The sequence below is a fragment of the Erinaceus europaeus genome, chromosome 6, assembly GCF_950295315.1.
Source record: "Erinaceus europaeus chromosome 6, mEriEur2.1, whole genome shotgun sequence".
In the NCBI taxonomy this organism is placed as follows: domain Eukaryota; kingdom Metazoa; phylum Chordata; class Mammalia; order Eulipotyphla; family Erinaceidae; genus Erinaceus; species Erinaceus europaeus.
This window is the reverse complement of record NC_080167.1, coordinates 57742236-57761001: the sequence shown is the minus strand read 5'-3', so window position 1 is coordinate 57761001 and position 18766 is coordinate 57742236. Positions and strand designations below refer to the sequence as shown.

General features: G+C 40.9%; 1 protein-coding gene across 3 annotated transcripts in view; it reads left to right on the top strand.

The window, feature by feature from the left end:
* NEBL (nebulette) overlaps positions 1-2140 on the top strand; it is a 410755-nt gene extending 408615 nt beyond the window's left edge. For all 3 annotated transcript variants that reach the window (XM_007526311.3, XM_060192259.1, XM_007526302.3), the window contains one exon: positions 35-2140. The gene's annotated coding sequence lies outside the window, so the exon portion shown is untranslated. The remainder of the gene's footprint in view (positions 1-34) is intronic.
* The last annotated feature ends 16626 nt before the right edge of the window (positions 2141-18766 follow it).

Below are 18766 nucleotides of genomic sequence, written 5' to 3'. Positions count from 1 at the left end.
GTCCAGTTTAGAATATATATAAATTGTCAGATAGGTGTAGTCCAGTTTGGAATATATATAAATTGTCAGATTTCCATATACTTGTCCAGTCTCCTGAGTCTTCTCAGGTCTCCCTCTGCACCTCCAGTCACCACATGGGATTTTCAGGCAAGGTTTCCAAGAGTCCCTTTTCTGAACACGGATGAGCTTAGCTCAGCTGCCCATCCCAATAGGTTCATTGCTTAACAATGAATAAGAAGTAATTCTGCCCTTCCCCTCAGTGTTTCTTTCCCTATCCTCTCTGTGCTGAGCTTGACAACACTGAAGACATTGAGAAGCCAGCTTTTCTAAGACAGATAGTGGAAGTTCAAGAGAGGCACCTCTCTTTCAGGTCCTTCCACCATCAGTGGAGTGTTTTTAATGAAAAGATAAAGAAAACGTGATTATTTAGTGACGTGTCCCTGTATAAAGTGGCTATAGTTTATACCAAAATGATAATATAGATATTTAAAAAAAAAAATAGGTGCCTTTTGCCCTTTTAATTTCCCTTGTTTCTACATTATGATCTTAGAAAGAAAGCCAAGCAAGCAAGCTTCTGCCTAATCTATAGTGATATTTTATTATACATGATTGGTATTTTTGTGGTGGGAAACTAAGAGATTCCTGACAAATATAAAAGATGATAGTTGATAGTATTTTACCTCTAAAGGCTTAGAAGTTTAGAAAATGCAGACTTCTATCTATTTCTGAAAGGCTCTTTATGGATTTATATATAGTTAAGATGCATAAGCAGTAAATCAAGGGTGGGAATTTTAGATGTATTTTTAAGCTAGGAGAATTAAGAGACTGAAGTCATTACACAAGATAAAATTCACTTCATAAACTCATGATACCTTAGCTCTTTGCTTCTGATAATCTAAAAGTGGCTAGGGTGTGAATGTTTTGAATAAGATGATTTGAGGTAAGAAAGTTTTCATTAAGTTTAAAGCTAGGTAAACTTAAGTTTAAAGTTTAAATCTTAAAATGAAAGTCAAGTATTCTGTGCCCTTTACAACCCTTTCCAGGCAACTAAGGGGCAGGAGAGTAGGTAAACACTTTGTGATCATAAAACTCAAGACATTGTATTATGCCTCCTTGGCCACTGTTCCATGATGTGTGGGCATCTAGAATGCACAAGTTTGGAAAGATCCCCTGGCAGATTCCTTCCCCAGTTGTTCATATTACTTAAGTGTATTCATGGGAACTCCATCTGATTTTTGTGTTTGCTCTATGGTATCCAGTTTGCATAGTATATATTTCTTTGTAATCCAGTTGCTGTTAAGAATAATGTACTTTAAAAGAAAAGAGAAAACTGCATCAGAGTCCCATTATTCAGTGTCCATGTAATGAATGAGCATTTAGAAGCAGCACCAAGTGGGTTGCAGCCATGATGTAGAGCATGCCATTGTACTGTTTGACTTCTATTTGCCTCAAAATATCTAGAGCTGTGGTGGATGATTAATGTGCAAGATTGTGATGACTTTGAGTGTCTACAGTTTTGAAAGGAAATAGTGTTTTTAAAAGGAAGGGGTTTACAGAATGATGCAAAGTTATGAAATATAATCTAGCATTTGTGATGCAAATTGTTAACACCAGCTATTAAAATAATATTTTAGTAGAAATGCTTTAATCCATTTTTTTCCTTCTACACTGTGATTCTTTAACCTTAGTGGACTAGAGTAACATCGTGCTGCCCACAGGACTTACCTATGCAAACTAGTTCACACTGTAGTGGATGTCATGGTCAATGTGTAATGCCTAATGACACTGAACACATCCAGCCTAACATCATGTCTGTGTAGTGTGGTCACCACTCACAAACCCTTCAAGACTACTACAGTCATTAGCATCAGTATTTGTTTCCAAGCAAGTCCCTGACGTACCTATCAAAACTACTTGAATGATGTCAGAATGGGAATGACAGAGGAATATATCAACTATTGGCTTTTTTGTGGTCACTGCAAATGTTTGCCTTTACTATATCTGCGTACTCAGATGCACTTTTCAGGATATTATGGTAATGATTCTTTGTCTTCTTTCTGTATCTGTAAAACATGAACATGCTTTAATTTCTGGTTTCAACACATTCGGTTTGCTTAAATAAATGCAGGATGTAACCAAATGGTTCTACTTCTTGATTCTCACCTTGGCTTCTTAGAGCACCAGTCACTGTTTAAAACTGTGGGGATTAGGGTTATCTTGACAGTTCACCTCAAATTGCATCAAGGGCTTGAGCTGGCTTCAGTACACTTATGTTGGTACCTCATTTCAAGCATAGCTCTCTTCATATAAAGTTAGTTTTAAATGATAGCGATCTTATGTTTTCCCAGAGCTTGGTCTCTCTCTGATTTTATGTCAAAGTGCTACAATAACACATTATTGTAGTTCATTCTGTCAAGATTATATTTCTCATATGTCCTCCTTCCTACAATTTTAATTTTCTTGTGTTTGTAAGGTGAAATTAACAGCTTGGAGCAAAGCATAGAGGATGCACAAAGTGGACACATGGAACAGGAATATAATCTGTTTTCTCTGTTAAGAATGACTCAGTTATCATAGAACGTAATTGTCTTATCTCCTTAATTTTCCCATACTTGGAAAAAGTGACTTAGCCCCTGTTTTTACCCTCATACAATTCTGTTGAGACTTGGAGGTAGCCCTATTGCTTTGCTTTATAATATTCCACTTTGTTGCCTCATAATCCCTCCTAATTATAAACTGATAAATTTTTCAGACATTTAAGTGCATAGTCTCATAGGATAAATTCTTATTCCAAATCCTGAATTCTGTTTTTAATATTCCAAAAGAATGAAGTGACTATTTATATGATATTAATTATCAAAGATATGAGATATTTGAATTACAAATTATTTGAAGTATCTTCCCTTTTTCTCTCTCCAACATTTTTTTTCTAATATTATAAACTTATACTTGGGGACCCAAACTCAAATGTGTTTTTTTTTCTGAACAAAATTAATTTTAGAGAATACTATGCATACAGTTTTTTTATCCTAATTTCAAATTTTCTGAAGTAATTTTGTGTAACTGAGACATTTGTGATTTCTGTGATACCACCAAAATAACATTTTACAAAAGTACTCAAACATCATAAATTAAAGAGTAGATTAAAGGAAAGTTCCTATCCTTTCTTTATGTAATCAACTTCTATGCAGAGGAATTGATTAAGAGTGTTGTGATGGCAGAAAACTGGATCTGGTCCAAGTGTGAACTTCAACTACTCTCTGTAGTCTAAAGCAGATAGATGCTACAGACCTTTGTCTAGTATATCTTTGTTTGGGGAGGGTAGGAAAGTTCTGATGGAAAACAGAATAAAAATGGGTTTAAAGGGCAAAAAGTCAGTATTAGGAAAGGGCCTAGTTACTGATTCTGTATTTACACGCAGGCATTTTGATCTTTGTCATTCTCTTCTTTTCTAAAAAGTAGTAAACATGAAAGAAAATTCATTGTTGTTGTTTTGTTACTGATGTTATTGTAGTTGTTGTTGGATAGGACAGAGAGAAATCAAGAGAGGAAGGGAAGACAGAGACGGGGAGAGAAAGACACCTGCAGACCTGCTTCACCGCCTGTGAAGTGACCCCCCTGCAGGTGGGGAGCTGGAGGCTCAAACCAGGATCCCTATGCCAGTCCTTGTGCGCTTAACCCACTGTGCTACCGCCCACCCCCACTAGGTTGCTCTTTAAATTAACTAGTTTCTGATTACTTGTGAAGCTGAGGAATGAATCTGAGGCCTTGTAGTACCATGACTTAACAGTATCCCTGGGTGAAGAGAGAGAGGAAAGGAGAGACGGAGACAGAGAAGAAAGACAGAAAAAAAAAACTCAGCACTGCGATGTCCCACCATCTGTGGAGCTCTCTAGTGCCATCCATGGTACTCTGTGTGGTGCTTGGGTTCCAGTCAAGGATCTGTATGTGGTGAAGCACATGCTTTACCAGCCCTGGTAAACTATCTCCCAGTGCTGTCTCTGGGGTATCTGATTAGATAGCCTAACTGGCACCTTTTTTTCTAGAGAGTTCCCAGACCATGTTTGCCATGTGATCTTTTGACTCTAGTCACATCTAGTTGGGTCGTAGTGACTGGTATGCCCCACAGATACCCTTGACTTTTGTCCAGCGTTAGTGATGGAGAGTGGGCCTATCCACATCTTGCTAAACAACCTGTGTTCATTGTATAGAGCCAGCTGGTTAGCAGGTTGTATTGTGAAATGCTAGAAGACATGGAGCAAGAAGGATAAATTCAGGACTGAGTGAGCAGAAAGCACAAGTAAGGGGCAGAGGAGAGAAGCTAGGGAGAGATATTTTAGAGCAGATGGAGCAAAAAGCTAAGTCAGCTGCTGAGAAGTGTCAGGACCCATGGAGATACAGGCAAAACCCCAGTTCTGTTAGTTCCCTTCAGTGACATAGCCCCAGGCCCTGTTACTAATGGAGTAGCCCACATTCCATGTGAGGAGTGGTGACTCTCTCCCACTGTCTCCCATAGGCCACCTCCAGTTAATCTGACAAAGAACACATTTCCTGAGTGATGGAAGGATTTGTCTCCAAGCACAACAGTAAGTGACAAAAGTGATTGAAGCGCCAATTCCATTGTTATAGCTTGAATGTTACAAGATTGTCTTTGACTTTCTTTTATGATGTATTAAGTATACTCTGTATATCCATTGACAGTCACTCTCCTTACAAGTCAGCTTCCTGTGGCCCTGTGAAGGCTATCTGTATTCTACATCAAATGATTTAACTCGAGTTGGTGGGGAGGTATAAAAAACAGACTGGGGACTGGAATATTCTTGTAACTTCTACATGTTTGTTAAAAAACAAGAGACAACCCTCTTAAAGACAGGCAAGCACTGGTGTTCTAGAGGATGAAAGCAGAAGCGCAGGGCCAGGCAGAGCACCAGATTGAGAGCACATTACAATGCACAAGAACCAGAGGTCATACCCAGGCCCCCACCTACAAGGGAGGAGCTTTGCAAATGCTGAAGTAATGCTGCAGGGGGATCTGTCTATCTCCTCTTTCCTTCTATACTTCGGTCTCTACTCAATATATAAATAATAAAATACTTAAAGAAAAAGAAAGATGAATTGTTTTTGCAGTTTACTGAAATGCCCAAGTCTTTGGGGTTTGCTTAGTGATAGCTCTTGGTTAAGGTGAATAAAGCAGTAGCTGTAATTAACTCATTCAGCATATATGTGTTAAGGATTGACAATGCAAGGAACAGAACTGGGAAACTTTCTTCAGAAGCTTGCATACTGATGCGAGAAATTATGTGTACATGTGTACATGTGCGTGTGTGTGTGTATTTAGAAATATGCTTGGTTGCAGTTTAAGAGATGTTATAAGGAAAGTCAAGTGTGCCCAGAGTTTGTAAGTTGAAAAGGGTAGGCTGTGGACTTGGGGAGAGGATATAGTTGACTTCTCTGAGAAACTGCTGCTTTAAATGAGTCCCTCAATACACCAAGGACAGTCTTGATCCATCTAAGTATTAGGCATATAGGGAGAATTTTCTCACCACATGCTAGTGATGGAAATCCACCTGATCTCTCCCCTCACTTTTGATTTAAGTAGCAGTAATATAACCACAAATTTAAAAAATTTATTTATTAGGGTATTAATGGTTCCCAGTCAACAGTGAAATACAGTAGTTTGTACATGTGTAACATTTCTCAGTTTTCCACATAACAATGCAACCTCCACTAGGTCCTCCTCTGCATCATGTTCCAGGACTTGAATGTTCCCTCCCACCCCAAAGTCTTTTACTTTGATGCAGTACACCAACTCCAGTCCAAGTTCAGCTTTGTGTTTTCCCTTCTGATCTTGTTTTTCAACTTCTGACTATGAGTGAGATCATCCCATATTCATCCTTCTATTTCTGACTTATCTCACTTAATATTATTCCTTCAAGCTCCATCCAAGATTGGCTGGAAAAGATGAAATCACCATTTTTAATAGCTGAGTAGTATTCCATTATGTATATATACCACAACTCACTCAGCCACTCATCTGTTGTTGGACACCTGGGTTGCTTCGTTTTGGCTATTACTAATTGTGCTGCTATGAACATAGCTATACACAGATCATTTTGGATAGGTGTATCTGGTTCCTTAGGATATAACCCCAGGACAGGAATGTCAGGGTCATAGGGTAGGTTCACTTCTAGCCTTCTAAGAGTCCTCCAGACTGCTCTCCACAGGGGTTGGACCAATTTATATTCCCACCAACAGTGCAGGAGGGTTCCTTTGGCCCCACAACCTCTCCAGCTCCAGCATTTGCTGCTGTTACCTTTTCTGATGTATGACATTCTCACAGGAGTGAAGTGGTATCTCATTATTGTCTTTATTTGCATTTCTCTGACAATGACTTGGAGCATTTTCTGTAACTTCACAATTTTAATTAGATTCATTTTCATAGACAAAAGTTGGAATATGCCTGTGCCTGAACTAATGTAAAAAAAAAAACCCAGCAGGTTTCAAAAGTTAATTATATCAACAAAGTTGTAGAGATGTGGAATACTTCCCTTCCCTTCTGTAATCCATGATCTTGCAGGCTTTCCTGTGTCCTTGCTTTCTCCCTGGGATTGTGGAGACAGTGTGTGTTTACTGCTATGTGTTGTCCTGCATCCTGCTGCTGCAGAACCACAGATTAAAATGCTGCTCTCTCCTTCTTCAGATTTCACAGATTCGGGAGTTGTCTTTTCCATTTAATACATGCTACGAGCTGGATTTGCTACATTAACTGGGCAGCACAGGGAAAAATTACTCACAGTGCCAGAAAGTTGTTGGCAATTACTTATAATAACTCATCACTCTGAGGTAAATCATTGCTTTGTTTAGAGAATCCCAGAAAGAAATTTTGCCATCTGCTTTCTACAGTCTAACACTGTGCCCACTTCAGCTCAGATATCCGGTCCCCTTTAAATTAATGATTGATGATATTTCAATTGTAGTTGGGCCTATTAATAAATGTGTTAGATAAAATTTTTGTTTTGGGGGGGTTCTTATATCTGTAAACAGTTCCTAGCTGCTGTACAGCTTTCCTTCTGAAAGAAATGTTTTGACTAGCAAAACTGGTGCCACAAAAATTCTGAACTTGTAGGGCCTGGGTGGGGAAGCATCTGGTCAAGCATACATGTTGCCATGTGCAAGGAATAAGGTTCAAGCCCTTGCTCCCCAGCTGTGGGGGGAAATTCACAAATGATGAAGCAAGTGCTACAGATGACTTCCTGACTATCTCTTCCCCCCCCCCCGTTCAATTTCTCTCTGTCTTATCAAATAAAAAAATGCAAAAAATGGTCACTGGGAACACTGGATTAGTTTTGCAGGCACTGAGCCCTAGCTTGATGGCCGTTAAAAAAAATTCTAAACTTATATATCTTGTCACTATGTTATTTTATTTTCCAAGAAGGGAGCTTAGACCAGATGGTACTATTGTATCATGTGTGTATTAGATGTTTCTTTTGCGTCTAGCTCCTTTCCCCACTGGTTTGCATCAGTCTTAGTGGGGGTGGGAGGAGAGGTGCCTGGAACCCCTGTGAATAAACTCATTTTGTGTGAGCCACCTGGTGAGGCTCCATCTGGGGAAGTCTGGCCACCAGCTGTCCCACGGCACATCCACAGGACATTTCCTCTCCCTGCTTGCAGGCATCCTCCACCCAAGAAAACTAAAGCCAGGCCTGGGGAGATTGTCCCATCTCTTATGTGAGTTTGGCAGCAAGAGGAGAACCTGTCAAAGCAGGGAAATAGAAATGTTCACTGTACCGGGGCACCAGCTACATTATGCCAGCTTCTCAGCATTCTAAACAAGTCTTGTGTTTGAGTGATGCCGAGACATTTTCAGAACTTCAGATGGGGCTTCTGGTCTCAACTTGCGACTTGATCCTGACTGAGATCCAGAAATGGGACTTTCATGACATGTAACTGTTAAGAATTGAGCAGGTTAAAAAAAAAAAGAATTCAGCAGGTTATCTTTATGCACAGATCAAAAATCTAGGCGATGAGTGATTGGTTTAGATGGGAACTCTGAGCAGGAGGAAGTCCTGGATCAGAGATGCCAGGTTAGTGAGTACCTGTGGGAAGGGTGAGTGGCAAGAAAGAGAAGGCGGGACAGAGCTGAGACAAGGCAGAACTGAAACTCCATAGTCTTTCTGGATGAGTAACTCAGAATTCCAGTAATCACAAGGACCCAGCACTCAAGAGTCTAGAATAGAGCCCCCGATGCCACACCACTTCATAGGTGATGAAGCAGGCCTGGAGGTACCTATTTTTCTCTCTCTTCTCTATCTCCCCCTCCTCTCTCAATTTCTCTTTGTCCTATCCAATAAAATGGAGGGGGGGGGAAGGCCTGCAGAAGTAGATTCATAGTGCTGGCACTGAGCCCCAGTGATAATCCTGGAGGGAAAAAAAAAAAAGCAATTGGAGGCCAAAGCAGTAGAACAGCTGGTAAAGTGCAAGCCTTGCATGCCCCAAGTTCCTGGTCCCATCCCTACTACTGCACGTACTAGAGTAGTGCTGCTCTGGTCCCATCCCTACTACTGCACGTACTAGAGTAGTGCTGCTCTGGTTTCTCTTTCTCACTGTCTTACATGGGAAACTTTTTTTGTATGAAATATTTAAAAGAATAATAGAGCTGGGAAATAGTGAAAATTAACTTTAATGTGAATGCTAGCAGTTGAGGTACATTCTTTGAATAATGTGATGTTTGCACCCGTTATATGAATGCGGCTTTAAAAATAAGACTGGGGAAAGTATAGTAATGTTATAATAATTTCACTAACCTGAGTAGATTCAATTTTTAAAATAATTTTGTTTATTTATTACTGGATAGAGACAGAGAATTTGAGAGAGGAGAGGGAGTGATAGAGAAGGAGAGAAACACAGAGAGAGATACTTGCAGCCCTGCTTCACCACTCCTTTCCCTCTGCAGGTGGCAACCAGGAGCTCACTTGAACCTGTGGCCTTGTGCACTTAACCAGATGCGCCACCACCTGGCCTCACCTTAGTAGATTCTACACTCCATCGAATGTGGATTGTTTCACATTTTGCAAGTGGACAAGTTTCAATCTGAAATATGTCTTAACCTTCCATGCACATTTCCTTTAGACTAAAAGATTTCCAGGGGGCAGAGTGGAGACTTTTAGCCAGCTGCATTTCTCAGAAAGACATGGCATGGTTGTCTCATTTTACTGACTCAAAGATTAGGGACTGAAAAAACTGGTGACCTTGCCATAGAGAAATGGCACATGATTTGCAGGGTGGGTACAAGCCTGAAGCTCTGCTTCCTGTCACCATCTCTTTACCATCACACCCTGCTTGTCTTCACGAGCACGTGATGTTTCAAACAAGGGAGGAGAAAGAATGCAGGTCCACAGCGCCTTCCCTGTTCTTTCATGTTCCAGCAAGGGCTCTGCAGCACAGCTGTGAGGCTACAGCAAGTGGTCCCAGGCAGTGGCCCCCCTTTGATCACCCCAACCCAAGCAAGGACGCTTGCTTTGGAGTGGCGCAAGTATTGATGGTGTCCAGACTCTCCTCTCATGGGTTGGGAAGGCAGTATCTCATTTCCTTTAAGATTCAGCCACTTCAGATGAAGATAAAAGGAGAACAGGGGCTTCAGAGCACTGTGTGAAGTTAGAGTGCGTTCTGTTCTGTGCTCTTGCCTTTCTTCTCTGGGGGAGTTAGCACAGCCAATTAAGCTGCCATCTGGTCCACTTAGACCTCATGTAGCAAGGGAAATTGGACTGCCTTGGGACCACTCGCCAGCTTGCTTTTATTTTATTTTTATTTCATTTTACTTTCTGAAGATGATTTTTTATTGTTTTGTCTTAGTTTGAACCCAGAGTCTTGAGCTTTTGCACGAGCTACCTATCTGTTCAGTATGTTTCCTTCTCTAGAGTGACAGAGAGAGTGCACAGCACTGCTCCATCCGCCATCTGCGGGGTTCTCCTGGGTGCTCCCATGTGGTCCTTTTGCAAAAAAACTTGCAGTCTTAGGAATTCAAGTTGGGCATTTAACTGCTAAGCCACCTCCCTTGTTCCAGTCATCATAAAGTAGATTGGTTTGAGAGAGAGATGGATGTGCAGGGGATTGAACCTGGGACTTCTGAGACCTCAGTCATGCAAGTCTCATGAGTAACCTCTGTGCTATCTCCTTTGTCCCCACCAGATTATTTTCAAAACGTCTTTTCAGCAGTCACTTTCAGAACACAAAATGTGTGTGGCCTGCTTGTGAGGCGGCAGGGTTCTGACCTGGCCTTGTCAGATGGAGTCATGGCATGTGTGAGCAGTCACTCCCTTCCAGAACTGTGTGGTCCTGTGCTCCTCCCTCAGTCTTCCTCTGCCATCTCTCCACTTGCTATTCTTTTATTATTATTCTTGTTGTTGCTGTTATTGATGTCTTCGTTGTTGGATAGGACAGAGAGAAATGGAGAGAGGAGGAGAACACAGAGAGGGGGAGAGACACCTGCAGACCTGCTTCACCGCCTGTGAAGTGACTGCCCTGCAGGTGGGGAGCCGGGGCTTGAACCCAGGTCCTTGTGCACTGTAATGTGAGTGCTTAACCAGGTGCACCACCACCTTGCCCCTGGTCTGACTTCTTTAATTGCTTCTTAGCTGGATATAGGGATTGGCAGGTTTATCTATATTCCCAGCCTGTTTCTATCTTTCCCTAATTGGGCAGGACTTTGGAGAGGTGGGGTTCCAGGACATCTGCCCAGGGAAGTCAGGTGCATCTGCAACTTGGTGGCTGAAGAAGCATTAAAATATAAAGCAGAACAAGTTGTTTAATAATCAGGAATCCAAAGGTAAGAATACAACACATGAAATGTGGGGTTTCCATTAAAGCTAGGAAGTTTATTTTAGGTATATTCCAAGGGGCCCATGACTCTACTAATTTTTGCTTGAGCTAACATGCAGGTGGGCCAAAGATATTGTCTGGGGAGATGGTGTCAGAGTTGGAAATAGGACTAGAAAACTGGATCAGGGAAGAGAGTAGCTCCCAAATATGGGAAAAGTATATAATTACCACTAACTATAAACCCCATCAATCTGATCTGGGCCCCATACTCAACACAGGAGTCTGGGTAACCTCTGTATCCCTGGAGGTCTGAGCTCACATTCTATGGTCATAGCTAGGAACATTCTAGGCTGCACTCATTTCAGGACCTGTCTTCCTAGAGTTCTCTTGCCCATCTTAATTTTGGTCCTATCAAATAAAGAAAAAGAAAAGAAAAGAAAATATGGCTATCAGGAGCAGTGGTTTGTTGTGCGAACACTGAGTCCCAGTGAGAGAGATATGGAGAGAGAGAGAGAGAGAGAGAGAGAGAAACACCTGCAGTACTATGTCACCACTTGTGAAGTTTCCCACTGCAGGTGGGGACCAGGGACTTGAATCCAGATCCATACATACTGTAATACACATACATATATTTCAACAATAATTGTAACACAATTTTATGGACATTGTGAAGTGAAAAATTATTTTTCTTTATTAATAATTTGAAAATATTTCAGCTTGTGGATAAGTTATTAATTTATCCCCCACAAAACATTTAAATTGTTTCCCTTTTGAAACACTGCAGTGGATACTTTATATTGTTATTGCCATTATTATTCCCTTAAATGTAATTTCCCAGAATGTAATTGCTTGGAAAAAAGGCTTTGGGCAGGAACACAAGTATTTTAAGCTCTTTAATATATTGTTAAGGCTTTTAATAAATATTATTTTGTCACTCAGCAAGATCTATCTGTTTTCTGCCATTAGCAAATTGTCCCTTTTTTTAACGCTGTCTTATTTCTCTGATTGCTAATGAGGTTAAACGTTTTCTTCATAAGCTAATTGGCCATTTGCTGTTTATTTTCACCCTTAACTTTCTGGTCCTTCATGGTGTTGCATGGGATAGTCAATATATGGATATGGGTTAAAAAGGAATTTGAAAACTTTTGATGTATATAGCCAAATTACCGTGTAGAATGTTTATTCTATCTTTTTATTATCTTTATTTATTTATTGGATAGAGACAGCCAGAAATTGAGAAGGGAGGGGTGATAGAGAGGGAGAGAGACACCGGCAACACTGCTTCACCACTTGTAAAGCTTCCCCCCTGCAGGTGGAGACTGGGGGCTTGCTTGAACCTGGGTCCTTGTGTGTTGAGACATGTGTGCTCAACCATGTGCGCCACCACCTGGTCCCAGAATGTTTATTCTAATTATAGCCTCTCAGCACCAGTCTGTGAGATGATTTCATCAAGCCCTTTCTGATACTAAATGTCATTGTTTTTATCTTCCTGAGTCTCCCTTTCCACTCTAGAAATTGCCTTATGTTTGGTCATATCTATGCCATCACTGCTACATACCCAAATATTTCGTGACAAATGTAAGAAGGTACTTGGAAGTATCTAGAAGTGAAAGGTGGATCGAATACTATGTCAGAGTTTGCACCTGATTGCTCAGGTTTGCTGAGAGGGCAGGGAGGTGACTCAGTGGTAGAATCTTGCATATATGAAGACCTGGGTTCAGTCCTTAACAATGCATGTGATGGAGCAACTCTATAATCTTTTTCTCTCTTCTAGAAATGGTATTTAAAAATAAATACTGTTAAGTGAGAGAGAGTATAAATATGAAAACAAAATATAAATGTAAATAGTATAAATATGAAAACACAGAGCTGAGCATAAGAGAGGCTGGGTACTAGGAAAAGTTTACTCAGGCTTCTGTAGCAATGTACCACAGACTGGGAGTGGAGAGCTTAAAGCTCAGGTGTCTGTCTACCTTCTCACAGTTTAGGATGCGGGAAGCCTGAGATCTGTAGGGAGCAGCAGTGATTCCCTCTGAGCCTTCTTTCCTTCTCGTAGATGCCCCTCTTCTCCATGTCTTCACATGGCCACTTCTTGGCATGTGTCCAAATGACACCAGTCATATTGGGGTAGGAACCATCCTTATAACTTTAATTTATTGACATATAGACCTGATAGAGTCATATTTTGGTGCTCAGAGAGGATATTAATGTACTCAATTAGGAGGTGGGCAACAAGATTTAGCCTTTAACAGGACTGAAATAATCAATCCATGAGGGCAACCAGACAGATGTAGCTTGGGACTGAGTTTAGAGATAATGGAGAATGGAGGGACTACTTACTGAGTGTCAGAAGAAGACATAAAAATAAGGCTAGGAATCAGAAAGATGAGGTGACTAACCTAATGCCACATGCAAGTTCCATACAAACCTAGGACTTAGGATTTCAACTCAGGAGTATTTCCTGTTTCACTATACATGCACAGGAAGCTAGGCTCTAACACCTGACTATGTTCCTGCCTCTCTCCTCTGACTCCTGCCCTTGGCAGTGATGTTGAAGCAAACAATACTCTACATGCCCTGAATTACTGATGGTAGATCATACTCCACAGTAGCGTGGCTTCCCAGACATCTCTCTGCTCTATCAGAGAAGAGTCAATGTTGTGGGATCATGTTCACTCTCTGCACACTGTCGCCCAGCCCCCCTCCCCAACAGCACTGGGGAAGCTGGGTTTATATATCAACACATTGTGGTGGTATGATCTCTTTGCCCTACATGTTTCTCCGCTCCTCACTCGCAATGACTCTCTCTTCATTCCCCCTCTGTGCATACTCGCCTTTAATCACAGGATGCTACACCTCAAATGCTATGTTCTTCATCATACTTCTTTTTCTCTCTATGTAAGTTCTTCTAGGAGTTCTACCTCCCAGGAAGTCAAGCACCAAGATGGCTCAACTAGTCAGTTCTCTCACATTACTCTTGAGTCTTCTCTCTACCTGTACAGCCTCCAAAACAATGTTGATCAGTACAGAAGTATAGGTCTAATTTCTAATTTCCCAAAAGCCATTTGGCTTGCATTCAGTTTTTGATACCCACCCTTTCCTGCTACAAAGAAATATCATGCAGAGGTGTAATCCCATAGCACTTAATAAAGAAATTTAACAACATAAGAAATGATGGGGGAGGAGGACCTAGGCTGAGGATGAGAGTGTTTTGCAAAAAAAAAAAAAAAAAAAAAAAACTGAGAGAGTTTACACATATACCAACAAGGGTATTTACTGTAAATTATTAACCCCTCAACAAAAAAAAGTAAAGAAAGGACAAAAGAGAATATTCCCTTGTTGATGCTGTCTTTATTGCCTATCTTCCTCTCACTTTAATCTGATTGTTTCCAGGATGTTGAATAGTTGATTGACTGAATTTATGTAGATGGCTTATTATGGTGGAGGGATGCAGAAGCAAAGGAGAATTCAGTCTTGCTGTGTCAGTCAGAGTCTTTAGGAGACCACCTCGCCCTGTAGCATCTTGGAAGGTGGCACTAACACATCAGCTGTTAGCTGGAGATAAGGCTTCTCTTCTGTGCATGTTGTCTGTGTCCTGTCTGTAAAGAATTTAGCACAGTACATACTCTTGATAAATGGCAACAGAGGTTGCCAGTGGTCCTCTGTGAGGGAGGCTCATGTCAATTGTTATGGAATAGTACTTGCTTCCATTTCATTTTTTATGGACCATTGAATGGCCAGGAGCAAAGGGTTAGTGCAAATCCAGGCACTCAGAAAAACCAGATTAAATGCTAATTAGGCACCAACTAAATATAAGGAGATGCTACAACAGCATGTCAGACTTCCAGGTGTCTAGACTAGAGGCAGACTTGAATAAAACAAACTGTATTACCTTTTTCATATTAAGACATTTATGCCAATAAAATGTTTTAAGTTGAGAGATCTGGTATACTTTTTACATATTTGTGCTTTGTAAATCATCACTTAAGCTGTTAATTTCAGAAGTAGAAGAGCAGCAGTGCACAATGACCTTTAAAAGCTAAGTGAATCACTGTTAAAGATGAATAAATTTAATTATAGGAAAGTGACACAAGAGGGCAGCTGTGTACCTTCTGAATGCCTTCCACTGTGCTCTTAAATGTGTGAATAATCAGCATGATAGGCGATTGTCTTTCAGAAACCTCTTATTCAATAGATGTAATACAATTATTTTACTTTAAAATCAAGTTGATTCTTTAGACCACTCAAGTCTTTATTGGCAAATAAACATTAACAAGTAATGAGCAGTGGACATACTAATGAACAGAGCTCCTCATCGACAAAGAACCTCTCTGTGGTGATATCTTAAGGATCTCTTGACTGATCTGAGCGTGGGGTGGGATGGGGTATGGATGGAGGTCTCCCTTGTAAATCGGGGGGTGTCCTAGTCACCAGGGAATGTGTGTATGTTAAAATGAAACGTGTCATGAGTGTCAGAGCTTAGCAGTTCCCTGAACTTGGGCAGGGATGCCTTGTGCATGTTCTAGAAGGCAGTTTCCTTCTGGGCTTCTGTAGTAGATGCTCCCTGGGGCCTCCTGCCAGAGCAGAGGTGTGCTCTCCATGAGTGGGTCCGTCAAAGGGGTCAGTTAGGTAACCACAAGAATATTCCAGGTCTGCACTAGATCCAGTTTAAGGGCCTCATGCAGTTGCACAAGGACAGTGAGAGACAGGGCTCCTTCTATGCAAAACTCATCAATGGAGCTGCCCTGGACCTCCCATACTTCCGCAGAGATCACATTGGTTCTAGAAGGATGCATCTGCTTGGTGAAAATGGGCTGCTACAAATCTCACAGTCTTCCTTCTTAGTGTGAGTCTAGAGATTGATGCTACTTAAATCCTTCCGTCAGTATGTATTCATTATCCACGTGTGGCAAGGTCCAGTTCAGGGTGGGGAAAGAAAAGCCAGAAAGGAGCTTATCTGACAGGAGCTGAGTGGATCAGGGAAGTGAGGTGGGGTAGAATGGGGTAAGATTTGAGCACTTGCATCACAGAAAACACAGTTTGCCAGGGGTCAATATCGTGTTGCAGTGCCTGCTGACCTGGTTGATTCATACCCAGGCATCCTGGGAGCAGCCATCTGAGACACTGGGGAGCTGTTCATGTGACCCCACAGAGAGGAAGAACCAGCCACCAGGGCAGAACCAGTACTGGGAGCAAGGGCGGGACAGGCCAAAGATGGAGTGGCATCTCGAGACTCGAGAACCGGAAGACTGGTCGGGGGCCTGTCCATTTAGAATCAGCAGTGCTGGGTATATGTCCTAAGGTTTCCACCTCAGCCCACTTTATTTATTTATTTATTTTTGTATTATTTATCTATTTATTATTGGATAGAGATAGAGAGAAATTGTGAGGGGAGGGGGAGATAGAGAGGGAGAGAGATGGAGAGACACCTGCAGCTCTGCTTCAGCACTCGTGAAACTTTCCCCCTTGGGGACCAGGGTCTTGAACCTAGGTCCTTGCGCACTGTAGTGTGAGCACTTAACCAGGTGTGCCACCGCCTGGCCCCTCTCAGCCCACTTCATTCACATCATCAGGACTAAGATGTAAGTGCAGAGGTTTGAGCTGGATGCTCAAAACGGGCAGGGTACACCGGGTGCTACATGAGAGGAAACTGACAAGGGATGAAGCTCTGGAATTCAGAAACCAGGGGAAGCATCCAGATCAGAGCATCAGCCATGCTCTCCCACATCTGAACGGCACTGTCACTCATGCATCAGAAAGTAACTGTTTCTGGTGTTGGTTGAAAGCATTTTCCTAGTAAGAACAAGAATCTTTTAATTTTATATAATATACATTTTAATAACTATTGTAGTATAATAATAAATATAATAATGTAAAAAGACATTGCACTAGCTATATATTTATTACAAATAATAAGTTTATATGCTATAATTTTACATACAGAATATTTTATGTAATATCTTCCAGATATATTTAATAGTTTTTACCATCAAGGAAATGCAGCCCAAAGGACTGCAAATTGAGAGTATGTCCTGCTTCATGTCATGAGCTCATGTCTTCAGCATGCTGGAGGAATTGGAATATGTAATCAAGGAGTCACCACCGGTAATCTTTATAGAACCATAAATTCGATGACAAGTACATGGCGTAAGTTTTGAAAAGGGTGGACTCTAGAAATGACAGACTAATAAATCCAGTCACTGTTTGGTCAAATCGTAGGATGGATTTTAAGCAGATGTCTTATGAGCATTTTGAAAGGAATGTGTTGACTGCTGGAGGACAAGGAGCCACGAGGGACCCATCATGCCAAACTAACTTCATCTCCTTTTTTGAAAACACTGTACAGAGCTAGGAGATGAGAGAAAATCAGAATATATATATCTGGTGTTTCTTGGATTTAGGAAAACATTCTGCAGAAACCTGTCAAGATACTGCTTTGGACCATATGGGAGAAAGCACATAGTAGGAAAGTTCTCTTGGATAGCTGGGGCTTGTTTGTAAACTCTGCACAGACTGGAAAAACAATAAATTCTGTCCACTATGACATTTGGTGAGTGTCTGTGCTGACTCTCAAAAATGCTTACTAGATTCTCTATGAAGACACAGGAGAGAAAAAAACTGCGATAAGGACAGACCCCACAGAAATGCCGCTATCAAGGGGGCATTTCTACAAAGTCCAGTGTTGATAGCAATTACCTAAATGTAGGTAGAAAGAAATGTTCTTTCCTCTCCCACTTTTAGTGTCTAGTTTAGAATTTATGTGAATTCTATACATACTTGGAAACTGGACTGGGACACCCACTACATGGGGACAAGGACTCCAATTATGAACACAATAAAACCTAGGAATAATTCTAGCAAGAAATGAGTGGACCTATAAAAAGAAAATTCAAGAACTTTGCTGAGTGATATAAATTAATATGAATAAATGGAGCAGTCCTTTCCTGAATAGGGAAAACTAAACATAGGAAATATCATTAAATCCCTTCCATAATTCATTATAAGCTTAATAGATCTAAATAAAATCAGAAAGGATTTTTTTTTAATTTGGCAAAAAGGATTCAAGTACATATAGGAAAATTGTCACTATTAATCATTCAAAAGCATATGTAGTGTGTGATAAAAGGAAATGGCATAAACCAATGAATAGGTTATATAAGAATTTTTTTTTTTGGGGGAAAATGACTTCTTACTTGTAAAAAAAAATCAAGCTAGAGCCCTTTTATGCCACAACCCAAATTTATTTTAGGATAAATTGTAAGAGTTTAAAATATCAAAAGGAAAACTATAGATGAAGACTTGATGATGTCGGAGTAAAAAAAGATTCCTAAACATATTACAAATGGCAAAGTAGCCCCATACAGAAAGTACATTGTTTATTGGAACTTAAACTTGATTTTTATTTACATGTGAGAAAGGGCAGAGACAAGAGCTCTGCTCAGCTCAGACATATGTGCTACTAGGGGTCAAACCTGAACCCTAAGTTTGCAACTCCTGAGAGAATTTATAAACCTCCCCACTTAAATTGCTTTTCTTTGTCACCAGAGTTATCATAGGAGCTCAGCGCCCACACAACCAGTCTACCACTCCCACTGGCTGTTTCTTCTTTTTCTTTTCCTCCTTTATTTCTGACAGAGATAGAAAGACAGGGAGAGAGAGAGAGAGACCTGAAGAAGCACTGCTTCATCACTCATGAAGCTTACCCTGTGCAGGTGGGTGGGGGCTCGAACCTGGGTCCTTGCAAATAATAATTATGTACTTTACCAGATGTGCCGCCAACTGGTGAACTTTTAAACTTTATTTTTAAATTATTATAGAAAACTAGTTGGGGGTTGGACAGTAGCAGAGTGAGTTAAGCGCACGTGGTACAAAGCACATGGATAAGCGTAAGGATCCCAGTTTGAGCCCTCGGCTCCCCACCTGCAGGGGGGTTGCTTCACGGGTGGTG